Source organism: Haplochromis burtoni, unplaced genomic scaffold (assembly GCF_018398535.1).
Source record: "Haplochromis burtoni strain Fernald_Lab_line unplaced genomic scaffold, NCSU_Asbu1 Contig_36, whole genome shotgun sequence".
Lineage (NCBI taxonomy): Eukaryota > Metazoa > Chordata > Actinopteri > Cichliformes > Cichlidae > Haplochromis > Haplochromis burtoni.
Genome location: NW_024582397.1, coordinates 1,751,076 through 1,769,989, shown reverse-complemented (window position 1 = coordinate 1,769,989; position 18,914 = coordinate 1,751,076). Strand labels below are relative to the sequence as shown.

At 38.0% G+C, this 18,914-nt stretch overlaps 1 protein-coding gene across 15 annotated transcripts in view; it reads right to left on the bottom strand.

The window, feature by feature from the left end:
• The window catches only part of tenm4 (teneurin transmembrane protein 4), a 146,401-nt gene extending 128,887 nt beyond the window's left edge, over nucleotides 1-17,514 (bottom strand). For 13 of the 15 annotated variants that reach the window (XM_005926524.3, XM_005926525.3, XM_005926526.3 and 10 more), the window contains exon 1: nucleotides 16,996-17,514. The gene's annotated coding sequence lies outside the window, so the exon portion shown is untranslated. The other 2 variants (XM_042219682.1, XM_042219683.1) reach the window with 2 other exon arrangements.
• Between the last annotated feature and the right edge of the window lie 1,400 nt (nucleotides 17,515-18,914).

Below are 18,914 nucleotides of genomic sequence, written 5' to 3'. Positions count from 1 at the left end.
GAAGTTGCACTTTGAGCTGAGCGTTTTCATTTTTGTCCTCATCTCACACTCTTTTGCACTTTCCACATTTTATTAGCACATATTTCTTCAGTGCACTCTTTAGAAGAGCATCCATATAGTGTTGTGACCAACACGTCTTTGTGAGAAATTTACATGTTTTAGCACCATCTGGTCTTTATTGTTTCTGGGAGTCTGCCATGTTTTAAGACTTCTAAAAGAGACTGACCTTGGGTGACTGCAGCATACAATCAATTAACAGCTCAGCTGCAACAATAAAAACACAGTTTCACAGAGAAATTATGCATTAATTAAAACATAATACTGAATGCATTAATTAAAATATTATACTGAATGCACGCTAATTTTTGTAAGGTGATCAAAAGCGCTTAGGAAGAAGCAACGATAAAATATTAAAATAACATGCATTAAATTCATCACTGGTTAAAACGTGCAAAATTATGTTTGTGTTATTGACACTTGTTTTACATTTGAAGTGTAAATCATAAAGGCAGATTAATTAAGAGAAGAGCTGATTAAATCGGATGTATAAGAACTGAACTGTGATTCTACCGTATCATGGATAGTGATGATAACTGGGCGTAGTTGTGGTAATCGTGGAATAGCAGATTCATCAAACTACTGGTTGGTTGGTCCATGAGGAAAAAAAGGGAAAAAATATAAAAGGAAAAAAGAGGAATGCAAATCCCTCTGCTTTAAAATGAGCCCAAAAATCAAGTGAGCATTTTCACCAAGTTGTCATTTTACACAACACTGCATTGAACAAAGAGAAACTGAGCAATACAGACACAAGGCATTGTGTGGGTGGCACAGTGGGCAAGAGGGAGAGACAGAGAGTTGCCAGCGCTCTTTTACTACTGATTAAAGCAGATCACTTTTTCCTAAATACTCAGAAATTAAAGGACAAAATTGAGGACATTCAGATTATTTAGTTTCCTAACATTAAACCTCGGGCTGTTCGATATAATGATATATATCAGATGATGATATAAAAACATCTATCGTTTCATTTTATGCTATCGTTTGTTTCGTGGTGTCGCAAAATAAACTGTTTACGGCAATATTTTTTCATCGTTTTGATGGTCACTGTAGTGGCTATATTAATTTCTTAAAGTTCTGTCTTTCTCTTATATTTAATATAACCACACTACAGACAGACAAGCGCTTGTTTTTATGCTTTGTATGTTAGCAACAACCAGTAAAACCACCGCGTGTCTGCTTGTTTATTTTCCACATAAACCTTTCACAATAAAGCTCAAGATCCTGTTGAGACTTTTCAAAATAAACTGAATCATGAGAAAGATGCAGAGTGTTTACGGATGAGAAGCAAAAAAGAGCCGTCAGGTGGTAAAAAAATAAACCTTAGACTCAAACGTTAGAACAGGCTTTTCCCCGCAGCACGCCGTGTAATAAATACTCACAAAGAAAACGGCGGCTGTTACAACCTATGTCTAAAAATGTATCGTTTCATGCATCAGTTAAAACACTCGACTCCAGGTACGTGACGCACAGCTGGAAACACTTCACGCAAGTCGAGCTGCCCGAGATTCACAGAATTTACAGAAAATGTTGCATTTTTGTGATTTAAAGCATTATCGGACGATAGATGTCTTAATATCGGGATATGAGATTTTGGTCATATCGCACAGCCCTAATTAAACCAATTCCAAACAAGCAGTACATGTCACAGGAATTGCGCACCGTGTGGCTTATGTTAACACTTATACTTGCAATGTGACATTTTGGCAACACAGTTCTAGATCAATGTCTATTGAACATGTTTTGGGAGCAGACAGCTTCCAAAGCTTGTTGTTCAGCTGGAACACCCCACAGCCAGGAGCAGCTAAGTAAGGGGTGACTTTACCAACAGCTTTAAGATAAGAATGGTGCACCATGGGTGTCACTTTAGATCAATAAGCTTCATCATATATAATCTATCATGTTATACCAGAGCATATGCACAAACGGCATCACCTCTAAACCAGTAGTTTTGTAGGCTGATAGAATTTTTTTTTTAAACTGCAAGAATCTTACAGGAACATTCATAAAGTGACATCAGGAAACTGTGCACACATATCACTCATTTTCACTCACAGCTTCTGGATCTGCCATCTCTTTTTTACCAGAGTGAGAGAGTGCTTGGGGTTCTTCTATTTTGCAGTGCCACTTTATGATTTAGGCTGATAGGGTGCATGTATTTTTACATAAAAATACTTTCTGCCGTTTTAAAGCAGATGATTTCAAACTGGAAGAGGCTGTGAGGGCACTCAGTAGAGTTAGTGGGTTTGAAGTGCATTGAGCAACTCTGTTGATCTACAGTGTTAATGCATGCATGCTGTGGCAACCCCCATTACTTATTCAGCAGTGCACATGTACTACATATAAAAATGACAGCAAAATACTTTAGCCTGCAAATAGGATTTCTGAAAATGCAAGCTGGCTGTGAAATTAGGAATAAGCTCTCTGATCCAAGAACACATTGCATTATTGTGTAAAAGGTCATGTGTCGGTGCACAGGACCATCAAACGATTTTTATGACCAGTAACTTCCTTCAGCAGGAATTGCAGCAGCAATTTTGAACATAACTTATGATGTCTACTAATACTTATATGTACAAAGAAATACGTGTAACTGTAAAACAATACTCAAAACCCGACATACCAGTGATGGTGAAAGTTTCTTTCTTTTCTTGAAAAGCAATATCACAAGTGGGTGCAGTGTCTTCACAATGTTCCAAGAGCCATGCAATAAAATGACAGCACAAATACAAAAACATTTGTTGACTAACCACAGCTGCTGTTACTTTTGATGCAGTGATTTCACACTTAAAAGATTTCAGGTGAGGTATCACTTAACCTGAGTGACTAGTGATTCTGCATACAAAAGGCACATTTAAACAGACGTCGCTCTGATCCACAGCTTATGATACAGCATAATCCAAGAACCGTGTTTCCATATGCTGCGCGAAAGTCCAATTTCTAAAAATAAATCCAGAAGCAAAGCTTTTGAGTCAAACAGCTTTCATCTAAGTCTACCTGAATACTGCCAGAAACTCTGCAACCGCATACTATTGCAATGCATCTGTCATGATATGTTCTCAAATGTATTTTTTTGAAACATACTATTGCTTTAAACTTTTTAACTGGTTAACATAAAGTCCTATTGTGCAACAGATTTTTCTCCAAGAAAATACTTAACAGCAAATGGAGTGTATGTGTATGATGCAGGGATCTCTGCGAGGGAAAAATGAGTTCAGTCACCCAAACAAAATATTATCTTCCTTGTAAAGTGGTTGTGAATTTCTTATTTAATAGTTTCAACAATAGAAATGTTGACGACTGCTACACAAGACTCCTCTGTGTGCACATACAGTCAATGGAAAAAGGTTTTCATAGGACTCTGTGCAGTACTTTGAAAAGGTAAGTACACTGCGATTCAATAGCATGTAGAACCACCTTTAGAAGCAATTTCTTGAAGTAATCATTTCCTTTATGTTTGCATCAGAGCCTCACATCATTGTTGAATAATTTTAACCCACTCTTCTTTACCTCTTATTGAGGTTTACAAGCATTCATTACATTATAAGCACAGCTCTCTTAAGGTTCTGTTACAGTATTTCAGCCGTTGATATCTTGACTTTTAGTGGGCCACACCTCGACTCTCTTCTTTTTCCGATTTGCTGGTGTGTTTGGGATCATCGTCCTGTAGCGTTATCCAGTTTGGGCCAAGCTTTAGCTGTTGGAAAGATTCCCTCATGTTTGATTCTAGAATGCTTTGATACTTTGAGTTCATGGTCGACTCGATAGCTGCAAGGTGCCAAGGTCCTGTGGCTGTGCAAAAAGCACAAAGAATCACTCCTCCACCATTGTGTTTGACAGTTGCTATGTGGTGTTTGTGCTGATATACTGTGTTTGGTGGTGCCAAACGTCTCCACTTTGCTCTTGTCTTTCCAAAAGACATCGTTCCAGAAGTCTTGTAGTTTATTCAGATACAACAGGAAGCAGTAAGCATGTACTTAGTCTTTCACAGGTTTACATAGACGCCTGTATATGAATATGTAAAAATAAAGTATGGAAAGTGTTTTTGCATTGTTTTTCTTTTTCTAAGCATAACTGACAAATAATATTTCAGTTTTTTAATGAAATAAAAATGAAAATGTATGGTTTTCAAAAAGGCAAAAGGTAACATAAATCTAATGCATTTTGAGTTTGACATTTGACTCTAAGCTCTGTTGCTTCCAGCTAACTATGCATGAATGTAAATCATCTCATCCACATCAAAAGTTGGCAGCTTAAGTTTCAATGAGGTTGACTATGTGCAGGCTTAATGTTGCTGGGGGGATTTTTTCACAGCCACAACACTGCATGCCACACTAAGTTCTATTTACACTGCATCCTCACAGTAGGGGGTGACCACCATGATGTCACATAATGATCCCGGCTTGGGAAAACTATCACGCCATGACGCGTTGTGTGAGCATCACGGGGTATAGATTGGCACAACATCTTTATCTAATTAATAATCTGATTATTTACTTCTGCTCCAGAGTAACGTGGGAGTCAAAGTCCTTTTGAATTTGTTTTGTCCCTACAGTTCCAGTTAAACAGATAATAGCGAATGTTCCGATTTATGACAATTCAACCTACTGATTGAGTTGTCATGAAATACTGTAAAAGCCTAAGGGCTTCAAAATAAAAGCCCTCCACTGGAGAATCACTACAAAGCTTTTGTTGTAAAGCTGAAAATGATAAACTGTGGAGTGCTGACTTTTTTAAAAGCATCCAAAATTGATATTTTAGTACATTCATTGCTAAATCAATAAATTCAACAAAGAATAAGTGAAAGAAACACTTCACCAAAAAAACTGTTTGTAGTTACAGAGGGTACATGTTTCGGACAAACAGCATTACCAAATTGAGCAGCTCGCAGCCCTTTTAATGAAAACAATCACATTGCAATGTCTGCACTGTCATTATGGTTGCTTTGTGACTGACACAGTATGTGGACCCAGCCACATGAGCATCTGCCAATAGAGGATTTGCAAGAGTTCTTAGAAAAGACAGAATGTCCATTCAGTTTGAACATAGTTTACTTGTACACAAACTGCTTAGTTCCACAAATGTGCTGTAAATGGGCTGAGTCCTGTCGGCCTATTTATACACTATATATACAGTACAATTAGATATTTTTGCAAGACAATACAAAAAAAATCTACATTTTTATCTTGACTCAATAAAAAAACAAATACACTGAAGTACAAAACAGATCGTAAAGGTTCTACTGTATGTTCTGTAATCACTATGCACGCCTACTCCAGTAGAGTATTAAGAGCTACATGGTAAGTACTATATGTGCTCCTGTATAGGATTTGGATTTGCTTGCCTAGACAACTTGGCAAGGTAAGTATTCCCTGAGGTCTTAAATATCACAGCTTTGGTTGATTATTTGAAAAGAACTTCAAACTAGCAGGTCTAGTCAAATTTGCTCATTTACTAGTCTACTTTGATGATTACTTATATAATTAGTGCAACACGATTTTGTATGATACAATGTTGACCCTGAGTACATCATAAAAAATGACTTCTTCCAGATAGGTCATAATTACTGAGAAAGATAAGCAATTTTATAATAGCCAAGCCATATTAAAAACCAGATTTTCATACAGGAATTAAATAAGTTGACAATAAAGCTTTTTGTCAACTAAATTACACCCTCATCTTGAATGTTAAAGTGCTTAAAATCAAAGCTGCTCAAATTTACACCTTGGCACACAGGAATTATCTCCTCACTAGTGTGAAACGCCATTAACACAAATACTGTGGTTAAGCATAAGCCTGCAGAATGATGCTATTGCGTAATGGTCATAGCTGTTGCCATATTGAAGTCATGTACGTATATGCAATAGTTTAATTTAGATTAAAACATGTCCTATTCATAAAGGAAATGGTGCAGTTACAGGTCATTAACAACAATGTCACTTGATTCAATAACAATGATGTGCCATAGTATGGGAAAAATTGATGTGCCGATTAATAGAAAGACACATTATATCACAATATATATACATTTCTTATTAATGTAAAAGTGATATTTTATTATTCAGTGTCAAAACAGCATTTGGATAAAGTGCTTGGGGGGAAAACAACCGTTTAAATAACACACACACGAACACACTATATGTGTATACTCCTCTATATTCCTTTTTATGCCTATCAATATCACTTTCATGGTTTAATTTTCGCCTCTGTTGTTCTAAACTCTCAATAAAACAACATCTGCATGTAGGCTACTGTAGCTCGTGAAAGAAATACAAACAAAGCAAATGCTTTGCATCTACGAGCATGCCAAAGCGCTGTGTTGCTGCTTAGTCTTTGCTGCATACAACAAGTGCATCTTGGCAGAGCAATGTCAGCAGCAGCCAAAATCTTCTATTCTTGTCTACATTGTTGGTTCCATTATTCTTCCAGTTAGGCAGCCATGTGGATAAACAGGCCACTGTAAGTTTCAAGTGCTCCGATAACAATAAAAATACACAATAACCAGATTGCAGACACTTTCACGAACATAAGTCAGACACAGGGTAACAAGTCACATTAGTAAAACATGTGTTTGTGTCAAGTAGTCCACTGTGAAAATATGTTTGCAATCACAATGGCTAATGCAGCTTGTAGGTGATCACATAAACACATGTCAATCAATGTTTACAAAGCTTCTTACAGTGATTTATGTATTTTGTTGGTTAATGTAAAGTAAATAAAACTCACACCTGTATTGTTTTCTCTATTTGAATTTTGCATGGGACAGGTCAGCAAACTTAGCTTCCATTTTTAGTGATGACGTTTCATTTTTGAACAATGAGGCCTGTCACTAAATGTCATCTTACCACTTCCTTGCCATCTCGTCACTCTTTTCACAACTTGTCACATTGAAGCCCTGTCTGTGACTTGAGCAAACTGCTAGCTTCCTTCCAGGCAGGCTAGTGGGCTTTATTAATATTTATAGAATAACAGCTTAAGGCCATCCCCCTTGAGAGCTATCACTCCACTTTGCTGCCTAACACTTGCAAAATATATTGACAACTTCTTTTCCACACTTCCCTGCCCCTGAAATCCCCCCAATGCGGGTGCAATATGCAGCAGGTTTCAAAAATGCCAGTTTTCTGAAGGAACAAAGACTTTTAGTGCCATTTGATTTAAAAAACTTGCAAATCTGTGGAATCTGAATTCAGTTTGGAAGGAAAATTTTAAAAGGGACTGGGTTCTTTTTTTTTCTTTTCTTTTTTTTCAAACAATCATAATGTTATGTCACGGATGTCACGATGATGTCTGACTGGGTGATGAAAGAAAGTGCTGTTGACAGGACTTTGATGACTCAGATATAAGCAGCCAGTTTCAACCAGTTTTCAGTCAGAAGTTTGGACCAAGAACTTTATGGCACAGAAAATCTTCCCATGTAGTTAAACTTCAGTAGCTACAAAGAGGAACCTTGACACCAAGTGACACTCGCAAAGACAAAATCAAAGGGGATTGTTTCCTTCCTGAAACAACATCAGATTAGTTGGATTAGTAAGACTCAAAGAAACGAAAAGATAATTTCACCAGTCCTTTCCCTAAATAAATGTTTCCAGAGCTCTATTGATGGCTACAGGCAGACTATATTACCCCATGGTAAGCGTTCCCCAGGCATACAAAGGTAAATAAAACTGCGTTCAGGTAGCAGCTGGCAGTAAAGCCCACAGTGCTCTTCTTATCCATGAGCTGAATTAACATACTTTTAGGCTCTTATCCATATGACACTTAAATATTATAATCCTATATTAAAGTAAAAAGAGACCCCCTGCCAAACACAAACACACATACACACAAACATGCAAATCCCTATGCTAATAGCCAAATACATACAGTACAAGAATTGAACAGTTCATATTAGCGCTTTCTACATTTTAGAAGCATATAAAGTCTTGGACATATAATTCAGAAGACAAAGTACTAACAGATGCTGACAGCAAGTGGATGCCAACCTTATAAAAACACTCTGATCTGAAAATGTTTTTAATTTCTTTAAAAAAGGCTTAATCAGTCAGGAGTATGATAAGCTTCTAAATGTCCTGCATCTTCCCTTTCATGTAGTCCTAAATCACATCCTCTAAAAATGTCTCTGTCACAGCAATCATAGCTTAAACTAAAAGCAACAAATTAGTGTGAGATTAGAGAGGGATTCAGGACTGAAGTCAAGCACTTTGAAGTTAAATCTTACAAACAGTCTGTAGCACTGCAGAGTAAAACTTTAAACTCCCAAGTAATCACGATGCCTACTAAGACCTTAATCAATCTCAAGCCAAATTTAAGCAACATAAGTTAAGATATAATATAATATAGTATATCTACACTACGGCATGTATGTTATGTTTTGTTGCCCAACAACCTGCTAACCATTGTCACAACTAAACACTGTAATCCAGCCTTTCATGAGTAGGTTTCATTAATCTCAAACAAACAAAAAGTTCAAATACTTACTACATTTACAAAATTAGAAAACATTCAGATCTGTTTTCAGGCACTACAGTTTGGTAAAAACATCTCTGCTGAGCATTGACTAAATAACAGCCATGTTTGTTCCAGACCAGACACAATCTACAGTCTCCAATTTTTAAATCAGGGTAGTAACAAGGCCTGCTACCACCTGTCACAGCAGGTTATTCCCATACATTAAACTGTCTTCTCACTTGCGCTTCAATTCTCACGAAATGTATGGTTTGCGACATTTCATAAATATGCGTGTAATCAACATATCAGTGCAATTGATGTTCTTGCTTACCTAATCTTACACCTACATTAGATGAGCGGGACATGTAACCCTGGAAACCTAGAAAATGGAGGAGAAGCTTCCAAAAAAAGTTGATGCTGTGAAAAAGTCTATTTTAACCAAAACCATTATCTTTTTGTTGACCTAAACACGTGGTTTTGATGACTAATTCTAGCCTAAACTTTAAAAAGGGACTAAGAACCAACAACCCAACATGAGAGTTAAACTTAATGTAGGTTATTACTGAACCACTCCTCACGCAGACTACTGTCAAAATGTAAATGTTTTAAGTTATTTAAAGATGAGATTTATTTGTATTAGAAAGGTACTAAGGCTTAGACAAAATATGCTTCCCTCAAAATGTGTCTGAGAATTGAGTTTCATTGGATGGCATAGTAATTTTTAGAAGAGGAGACAGGTTGGTTACTTTAATAAACTGGCATCACAGCTTTGCCTTCAGCAATGCTGTTCTTTCTTGCACCATGTAACATGAGCCTGGGACAGTTACACAAAGCAAAGGGTGTTTGGACTTGGGTGGATGGCGCTTCTGAAAAACCAAACTAATACAGTAAGGACATGAACTCATTTTTCGATTTTCAGAGCTCTGTGTCAGCACCCCCTATAAATCCGTGCAGTGATTCAAATAAAAGTACGGTACTGGCATTGCTGTGGCCCTATTATTATTCATAACATTATATAGCCATATTGACTTCTTATTGTATATGCTGCTTTTTCAACTGCAAATCACTAGGGTTTAATTACCTGCAAATTAACTGCTGTTTCACTATCTTGCATAAGATTATCCTGGTCATGATGAAATGCCACAAGGGACGCTGTTCTGATGGGAGGATTCGAAGACACAGAAAATATAAGATGCCACTTTGTTAGTGTGACAGATGCAAGGAACGTGACGCCTGCCAGCTAAATCACCCTCATAATGCGACTTTCAAACACTGCAAGGACATGTTGTAATTCCTGTCACTTTCTCAAGTTCAACATGAGCTGAGGTTCAGTCATCACATTACTAGCTTTTTCATCTACTGTCCATAGCTGTAGCAGGCCACAGCATATACACGCAACAATGTGAGTGGGGCAAATTGCTGCACTGCATTTAACTCAAGTGGTGTAAAACACATTGACCCGACAGTTGGGCAGAGTAAGTCTGTGAGCAGTAGTTGAGAGCAGTTTGAAATGGTCAGCCTCAATTTTTCTCCATCAGTGTAGTTTTTTTTTTTTTAGTGCATGATGGGCAATCAAACAAAGGTTTGGAAGGCCAGGGATGTCAAATCTGCTCTTTTAGACCAAACTGCTTGATAATTTCCACTTTGACATTCAATTTATGACACATTTTAGGCTGTGGACCATCTCAGTTTGCTTAATTTGCTGCCTCAATGGTCCATTTTGTTTTGCATTTGCTTTAATATTTTTTTTTCAAATATTTGAGGAAATTCAACTTAAAACCAAAGCTATTTCACTGGTCTCAATAGAGTGATTATTATCTAGTGAGCCTTACCAAGATTTGGTTTTGGTTTATGTAGTGCATCTAAACCTTCAAGGAAACAGCTGAGCTGTGGACATGCAGCTCTGCATACGCTTTGGGTGACAAGAGACCCAGGGGAATTTATTTCCCAATTCCTGCTTGAAGACAAATGTAGGCTATACCAGCTGTAGTACTTCAAGTCATGGTTAACCTTGTTGACATACAGCAATGAATCATTTAGCCTAACATAATTAGTCAAAATAAGTGTACTCATATCAACTTCAAGAGTAAAAACTCAGGGGAACCCGTGGATTAGAACAATATAACATGCAAGGCACAAACTAGCATTGTATTGGGTACAAGTGAGTAATTGAATGCTTTCGTGAATAAATGTAAGCATGTTAGAATTCAGATTTTTGCCTCATGTGTGATCTAACTCTATATTTCTATTAGATTATACTGCAATTCTAGTCAAGAAAAAAAATAACATTTTTTTTTTTTTAATTAATTGCAGTTTTGACCGATATCTTCCTGGAAAAGACATAGATGGTTAATAGGAAAAAAAATCTGTATGTGTATTTGTCCCGTCTCCTTTTTCTCTTCTCTTTCCCCACACCCAAAACAGGTCAAGGCAAATGCCTGCCCCTGCCTGAGCCTAACTTTCTTCCTATTAAAAGATAGTTTTTCCTTGCTATTGTTGCACAAGCCTGCTCGTAGGGGATCGAATGATTTTTGGGGGTTTTTCTCTGTGATACTGTAATGTCTTTACCTTATAGTATAAAGTAGTTGAAGGCAACTGTTGTTGTGATTTAGCTGTATTTAAATAACAGTGAAATCATCATCATCATCATTTATTTATATAGCACTTTAAAAACACACCTGGTAGACCAAAGTGCTGAACAATACAACTATAAATAATAATAATAATAATAATAATATAAATATAAAGATGAACTGTTTAAAATGACAGCATATTTTTAGTACAACCACATTTTGCAACTGTTAACTGGCAAAGATCCTGCGAGCACCAACAACCTTTCTTTAACTGTTAAATTTGACATTCTTAAAAAAGGACAAGTGAGAAATTATCATGAAACTACCTGACTATATCCTGGCGTTCAAGAAGCTGCCGAATACGCTGGGGGCATTATCATCTGAGAATATGGAGATAAGCTCAGAGAACAGTGTTTGCACTAAGTGCACCTGGTCCTCTAAAATGGCCTCATATTATTTGGCTGTTAACAACCATGCAAGGCAACCATCAGATCTAATGACCCTACTGAGATGGTCATTCGTCCCATTACTTGTCCAGAACCATATTTAAATGTGGGAATGAGATCCTGTCAGTTTAAGCCATGCTTATGCTTGCTTTACTCTAATTTGTGAGCAAGAAAATAGGATAACAAAGCAGACTAAGATGTTCGAGATTTATGTATTTCAAAGTTCTAACTTCTAAATCCTGGGCAGTACTAATAATTGGAATTACTCTAGAACTAAGTTTCTAATAGCATTTACAATTTTTTTTAAGCAATGAACTGTTGTCAAGATAATATTTATTCTAATAGAATATATTGATAAATAAAAAAATATTTAATACTATTTTCTATCCATAGGCAGAAACTGCCACAGTATTACATCTGCATTTTTAGATAAACACAAGAAAAGGTTATAAAATGACAGAATACAAGTAGTTGAGGCACTGTGGTGACTTACAAAATCTGGTTGTATGTTGTATGCACACATGTTCAATTCAATTCAATACAATTTATTTATTTATAATGCCAAATCACAACAACAGTCACCTCAAGGTGCTTTATTTTGTAAGGCAGACCCTACAATAATGCATACAGAGAAAAACACAACAATCATATGACCCCCTATGAGCAAGCACTTTGGCAACAGTGGGAAGGAAAAACTCCCTTTTAAGAGGAAGAAACCTCCGGCAGAACCAGGCTCAGGAAGGGGCGGCCCTGTGCTGCGACCGTTTGGGGTTACAAACAAAGCCATTACCTGTAACCTAAAGTAGAAGTGAAACTGTGAGTGAACAATAGGAAACAGGCGTTTTGTAAGGTTTTTGATACGAGAGAGTAGAAAAGGCAGCTGATATCTATAAAAATGCAAAAAATGACCACTGGAACTGATTCAAATATTCTCAATCGATGTAAAATAATTTTACATTTTTTTGAGAACATAGCTGCAGTTTTGTTTTATCTATTTCTTTTTTGTTTGTTCGCTTTAGCTCTCTGTAATTCTGGCCTAAAGTAAACGTTTGAAATTTTAATTTGTGCTTCGTGAGAGAGCTGAAATTCTGACACTTCTTTTATAAGCATCTAATGCAACTAAAAAGGAGAATGTTGATTTTTGACAGCTATTATTTATTCAGGGTGTAGTTTAAGTTTGAAGGAGAGGTCTCGTTCAACCTTCCTTTGATTTGTCTCTAATTAAAATAAAAGGATATACTCTGGTGCTAAGTTAATGACTTTAGCTATTACATTCAGACACCCTGTGGTTATAATCATGAGCCTGCCCAAGGTGTTTACTGTACACGAACTGGTGATCTGAACATGTCATTTGCAGAAGCAGGAAACAGACCAACAAGTAGCCAGTGGCAAGAAAGAAACAGCCGCTGCCAATGATGTTACATTTCTTTAACAAAGTCTATTTTTTCTTCATCCTTTTCAAATCGAATCAGTGTCATAGACAATAACGTTATATCCAACAACAACACATAAAATAACAGCAACTGGTAAGAAATTTCACTTAAAAAATATACAAAATAGTCTCTGCGCAACAGAACGCCTGGTTTTAAGCCATAAACGATGATTAATGCATGAACTATGGCTATCACTATAAATGTGCCCTTAGTTCAACTAACCACTTTACTTTGATTTTTCTTCTTTTCTATCTAAAATGAAATCAGATATGGGAGGATAACGTAGTATAGCGTAAGAAAAACAGGCTAGTGCTCTGTTGTGCCACTGAGCAGACAAGCATATATCAAAGTAGAATTTGTAAGGATAATCAGTACAACACCTGCAAGTTGTCATTAGCTTCTGCAGCAGCGAGAGTCATCTTAAAAAATTGCTACACGCATACTATGAAATGTCGGACACAAAGGGGAGTCTGTTGCCGTGTTCCCAAGAGGAGAAATACTATCCTGTGTCCGGGGGCTCAAGTGCATAATTTCACCCTCAATCTCACTCCTCGAATACTTTGAGTGATTCTGACTTTCAAAGCCCCATACAGGTGTAAGATTCCACTTCTTTTTTTAAATGATGCCATAAACTGCAACACATATTCAAACAAAAAAAGGATTTCAGCACACCTGACGTGAGATCAAATGTCTGTTTGTTCATATTTCCCTTCATTAATAAATCTGTAAGAGAATAATATTAAATTAAAAAAGAACCTCACTCTTTTTTTTTTTTTTTTATCTGGGACTTTTGGATTTCTCTTTGTTTACCTAGTGAAATGGGCCCCAGTGCAGGCGGCACAGCAGCAATACAGCATCAAAGTTAACTTCTTGAGGTATGTTTTTTCAAGGAACCGAAACCACCAAGGTGAATTCAACTGGGAACTGCTCTGCATTGCAATTTTCAGCCTCTTTAGTTGTTTAAAAAGTCCTTAGCATTTTCAGTTTTTTCAGGCGCTTGTCACTTCACATTTTTGTTGATTTACCAACTCACAACAAACCCCATGAAGCTTTCTAAAAGCACTAAAACAGACTGCCTCGAAGAAAAAAAAGAGTTCTATTTTTAAAGTCAGGTTGACAAGTCCCTGCTCTTTTACTTCAGTTTTGTGCATGTCCAATTAGAATGATTCAGCATAAAATTCACAAAAGACCTGATCTAGTGTTATTAGTAGTACTAAGGAGGTCTGATTTTCCAGAAAGAACTGCTATGCTTGATTAGCTGGTCATTCGGTAGCACCACATGCTTTTGATTTTTACAGTGTCCTCGACTTGTCACGCAAAGTCTGGAGCTGGCGTGTCAACATTAGAAAGAAAAAAAAGAGGTGTTTGTGCGCGTGTGCGTTTGTGTGGGCACGCTTGAGTGAGAAAAGTGTGCACGTATTGCTTAGCTTTCATGTCGTGTAATCGTGACAGCTAGCCATTAGCTCTATATGTGATAAATCACAGCATGACAGACTGCAGCTTCAACTAAACATAATGCTCCACACTAGATAATTCACCTCTGCCTTTGTTGCACTCAGAGCTTCTAAGATGAAAAAGCATGTGGATCACACACTGTATAAATTAGCAGAAAAAACTAAGAGATAGTATACAAGGAAAATATCACAGATAGTAGTTTTGACTTTATTGACACCCTGATCAATTTAAGGTTTTTAGTCGAGCAAAACAGGTAAATGCTGTATTCCTGTCCATTTAAATAATGGATCCATCATTTAAATGGATGTCACATCCTGCCTATCGTCGTGCTCTTCCCACTGATCAAAGAGGACGTACTCTTCACCCAAACGTGCTATCATTTTTGCTCCCTAGATGATGGTACAGTTCCTACAACAATTATTACTTGAAATACACAATATCCCCCCTGGAAAACTCCATGGGGAATGAACCATTTCATTGTTTCCTCTCTGTCATCCTTCTGCCCCCGAACACTGCCAACATTAGTTCAAACATAACAATCGGTTATAGAATATAACAAGGTCCAACTGCAACTTTGATGTCATCTTTCTTTCAGCCATCTGTCCCTTGGAGAATAGCTGCGCATTCAGTTCACAATAAAATGACAACTAAGGCAAAAAGACATGCAACAGATTTTTCATTTGTGACCACAAAGGGAGGGCTGTTCCCCCTCTTATCATGCAGAGAACTAGTGCTGAGACTGCTTCTCAGAGCTCATCAGCACGACAAAGACAACTGAGAGAATGCAGCCCTGTTCTACAAAGGTTAACCTCGACGGGACCTAACAACTTCAGACTTCTCATTTGATGTTCACTCCAAACACTTGCCATAGAGGACAGAGGGCCCCTGGATTCCCCTGGCTTTAACCTCTCATATCAGAGGTCACTCATCCCGCTACTACCAATGTCACTTGTGAGTTCTGTTCTGTGTAATCTCGCCACGTACACAGAGTAGTTTCTTAATGTTCTGGTTGACTAAAGCAAGTCTTGAGAAAAGCTGGACTATCAGCAGAGACAAGAAACACTGCAGTACCTTTTCTCAGTTTATAAACATTCTTAAAAATGTTCCCTCTGACAGAGAAACTTCACTTTTTAGAACCAACTACTACTTATAAGACTATGTGACTGAGTGGCAAATTGTTGATTATTCAAATGCATGACAAATGGATTCTAATCTGTTTGATATCAGTTTATGTTTTGTGTTATTTTTTTTTTTTTTTTTACACAATTCTTTGGTATGACTTTATTTCTAGTTAGACATCATTAGCAACTCAACAAAATCTATCACCGTGATGTAGCACGAGGCCAAAAATCTACGAGCAGCATACTATTCTCAGAAGTGTGGGTGTGTGTGTTAGCCTCACAACTTGCCGAGTCTGAGTGCCCTTCACTCGCAAATGTTTGTATGCTGCATTAATTTAAATAAGGGGATTTATTTATTCACCTTAGTTAATTCAGTTGGTTCGATTGTGACCCTGTGTGATAACCCAGCTTGGAGGGCTCGACTTTGGAAACTTAAAAAGATTTTATAAAAAGTCAGAGTGAAACAGTATTAAATTTACAGTGATGTTGTGTTACAGTTATATTGTGACTTATATCTATATGTGTGTGTGTGTGTGTGTGTGTGTGTGTGTGTGTGTGTGTGTGTGTGTGTGTGTGTGTGTGTGTGTCTATAAACACCAAAGTATGCCCTGTATTAATATTATTAGTTATTAATATTATTACTATTATTATGCTGCAGTAAATCAGCTATGCAGTATTCCCTGGGCCTTGCTTCATGCTTCATTTAAAAGCTGCCGACACAATTCACTAGGCTGGTACTGCTACTCCACTATAAGGCTCCTGCAAAGTTGAATATGGACCCACCTGTATTTTAAAAAAGACAAGGTGTGTGTGTGTGTGTGGGGGGGGTCCCAGACACTCCAAACCCATTCATTTGCCCCGTGATTTTCACAACAAATAAATAAATAAATAAATAAATGACTTGTAACATAATGTAATGTCGCAGCCTACTCTTAGAGGCAGTCACTGTACAACACAAGGTTAGGCTTACAGTCAAACATCACAGTATTTTCATCTACCTAAATTCAGTCCTTCCACATCCTTATTTATGTGCCTACCTCACATCATTTAGGACACGCTGCAGCCATTCCTAATCCTCAGCCTGCCAGGAAAAGCAAGTATGGACTTTTTGATCCTTTTGCTCCATGTCAGATCTACACAGCGCGATGTTAAGGCGGTCTGCAGACCCTTTGGGCTGCTAAAACCGAGGAGCAGGTAAACCTACCGTGCTGCACCGCTCACGAAGCCCCCGTTAATCTCTCGCTCGCTCTTCTTAACGTGCAAAGCAAAGCGGGCAGATTTACAAAGAGCCAGCACAATCAAACGCTATGTTCAAAAACAACACACGTCTGTAGTGGAAGTGATCGCGGCTCCGTGCGTTAGTTGTCCGTTTTTGCTCCGCTGCTGCATGATGTTTGTGTGCCGCTGACCCTGTTTTCTGCAACACAGGCACACACACAAAAATCAGTAAAATAAACCTTACCATTCTGAAGACACATCCAACGAAGCAGGCCTGTCCCGTTGACAATTCACTATTTCAGTCTGGATTGCTCCCCCAAAAGCTCTTATGCTTCTACTTCGCCGCCGTCTTCTTCTTCCCTCCCTTTCGTTTTGATAGTAACCGGAGTATTTCCACTGTGCACGACACGGTACGGCTGAAAGAAATCCTCCTCCTCCTGCTCTTCCAAGGTGCCGCTGCTGTTGCTGCAGCTGCTTACAGTGCTCTCAGAGAAGCAGCACACATGGACGAGAAAGGCAGCCGTCCAAGATGCCCATTTACATGCACAGCCCTAATTGAACGCCTTCAAAATCCTTAGGGAGAAATATGTTAAACAGTCCCCGAACACAGAGTGGGAGATAAGGTGACACGCCAGCCGACGTGCTGGGGAATGGCAAGCTGCGTGGTCCCTCACGATTTACAATTACGAGTTTGGAGAATAGATGAGTGAGCGACTGTGCGTGGTCGCCCCCTTCGGTATGGGCTACTGGCGCTATATCTGCCCGTTTTTCTCCGCGGAAAATCGCTCTAGTAATAACCCTACAGGGGGGGGGGGGAGTGTTGCCCTAATGTTATTTACATTCAACACATTGTGTTTCATCCTATTCTCCACCAGACACGGAAAACCTAAGAAACATATTCGATAGATAACAATTTTAAAGGAGACTTCCAAAACATAATTAGGACTTAATAAGTTAGACGTGAATGATGTCCTCCTATTAAGTTTTGGTCAAAGCGCATCGTTTTTAATAATTATAAAGGTCATAATTAACCAGAATTAGTGTTGCACACTGCAAGTGCGCCCTTCCATATGTGTGCAGGGTGCCAGTTACTGTTACTCAAAATGTCCATGTGTAGTGTTTTATTTTGGAGGGAGATAGTTAACCATTACAAATATAGTCTATGAAACATTAAATAAGGTTGCCTACTACTTGTAAAATCAATGGAATGGGAATAAAGAAACATTAAGTTGCGATTTAAAGGTAAATGGTAGATTTTTTGTTAAGTCGCAATTGCTGCTGATATGATAAAGCTGAATTGTTTCCAATAAAGTCAAAACTACGATGTTTAAAATGGGCTTTCATTAGTAAATGCAACCTAAAATGTACTAATAAAGTTGTACAGCTCAATATTGCAACATTTGAGAATGAGGGCGTTTTCCTCAACCTGTGCTGAAACAGCTGAGACTAGGGTTTGGTAGGTTAACGAGGAGACCATCTGTCTTGTTTCATCTGACAAAACTTTTGTCTGGCCAGGTTCTGATCCTAAATCCGCTGCCCCATACTTATCTCAAATTCCTAGTTTCTCCTCCTTGGTTAAAAAGACTGGTCAAGAGTTCCTGGCCCTGGAAGTGTGTTTGGTCACCCAGAGAACAAGAGAGGGGCCATGTGTGGCCTTTAATTCACTGCATTGTCTGCCAAAAGCTAATCTTGGCCAGGCTCAGAGTCTTACTGCTCATGGGCTGTGAATGGATGAGTGAAAAGTTAAATATGCTTTCAAATGTAAAACTGAAGACCAGCCTGGTATTGTGGTTTGTGTCATTGTGGGAATGTGAGATTTGCCGTTGACCCAGGCAACAGGAGGAAAAGGGCCAGTTTCAGTTTGAGATGCTGCATTCAGGCTCATGTTTGCATGCGATAGGCTGTAATTCAGTGGTCATTACATTGATTTTCATGCCGCTCCATGTTTATAAAAAGAAATTGACGGCTCACAGTGGTAACCTTTACTCAACCGTCACGCAAAATTGATGGCACACTGTATACATCAGACACCCAATCCATGTTGTTCGAGCTCCATGATTTGACCTTCATGATATACTATGTTTGTTTTGGTTAATGCTCATTGCTTTTGTAACATAAAATTCATGGGAAACAAACTTTTTAAAAATCAAATGGACAAGACAC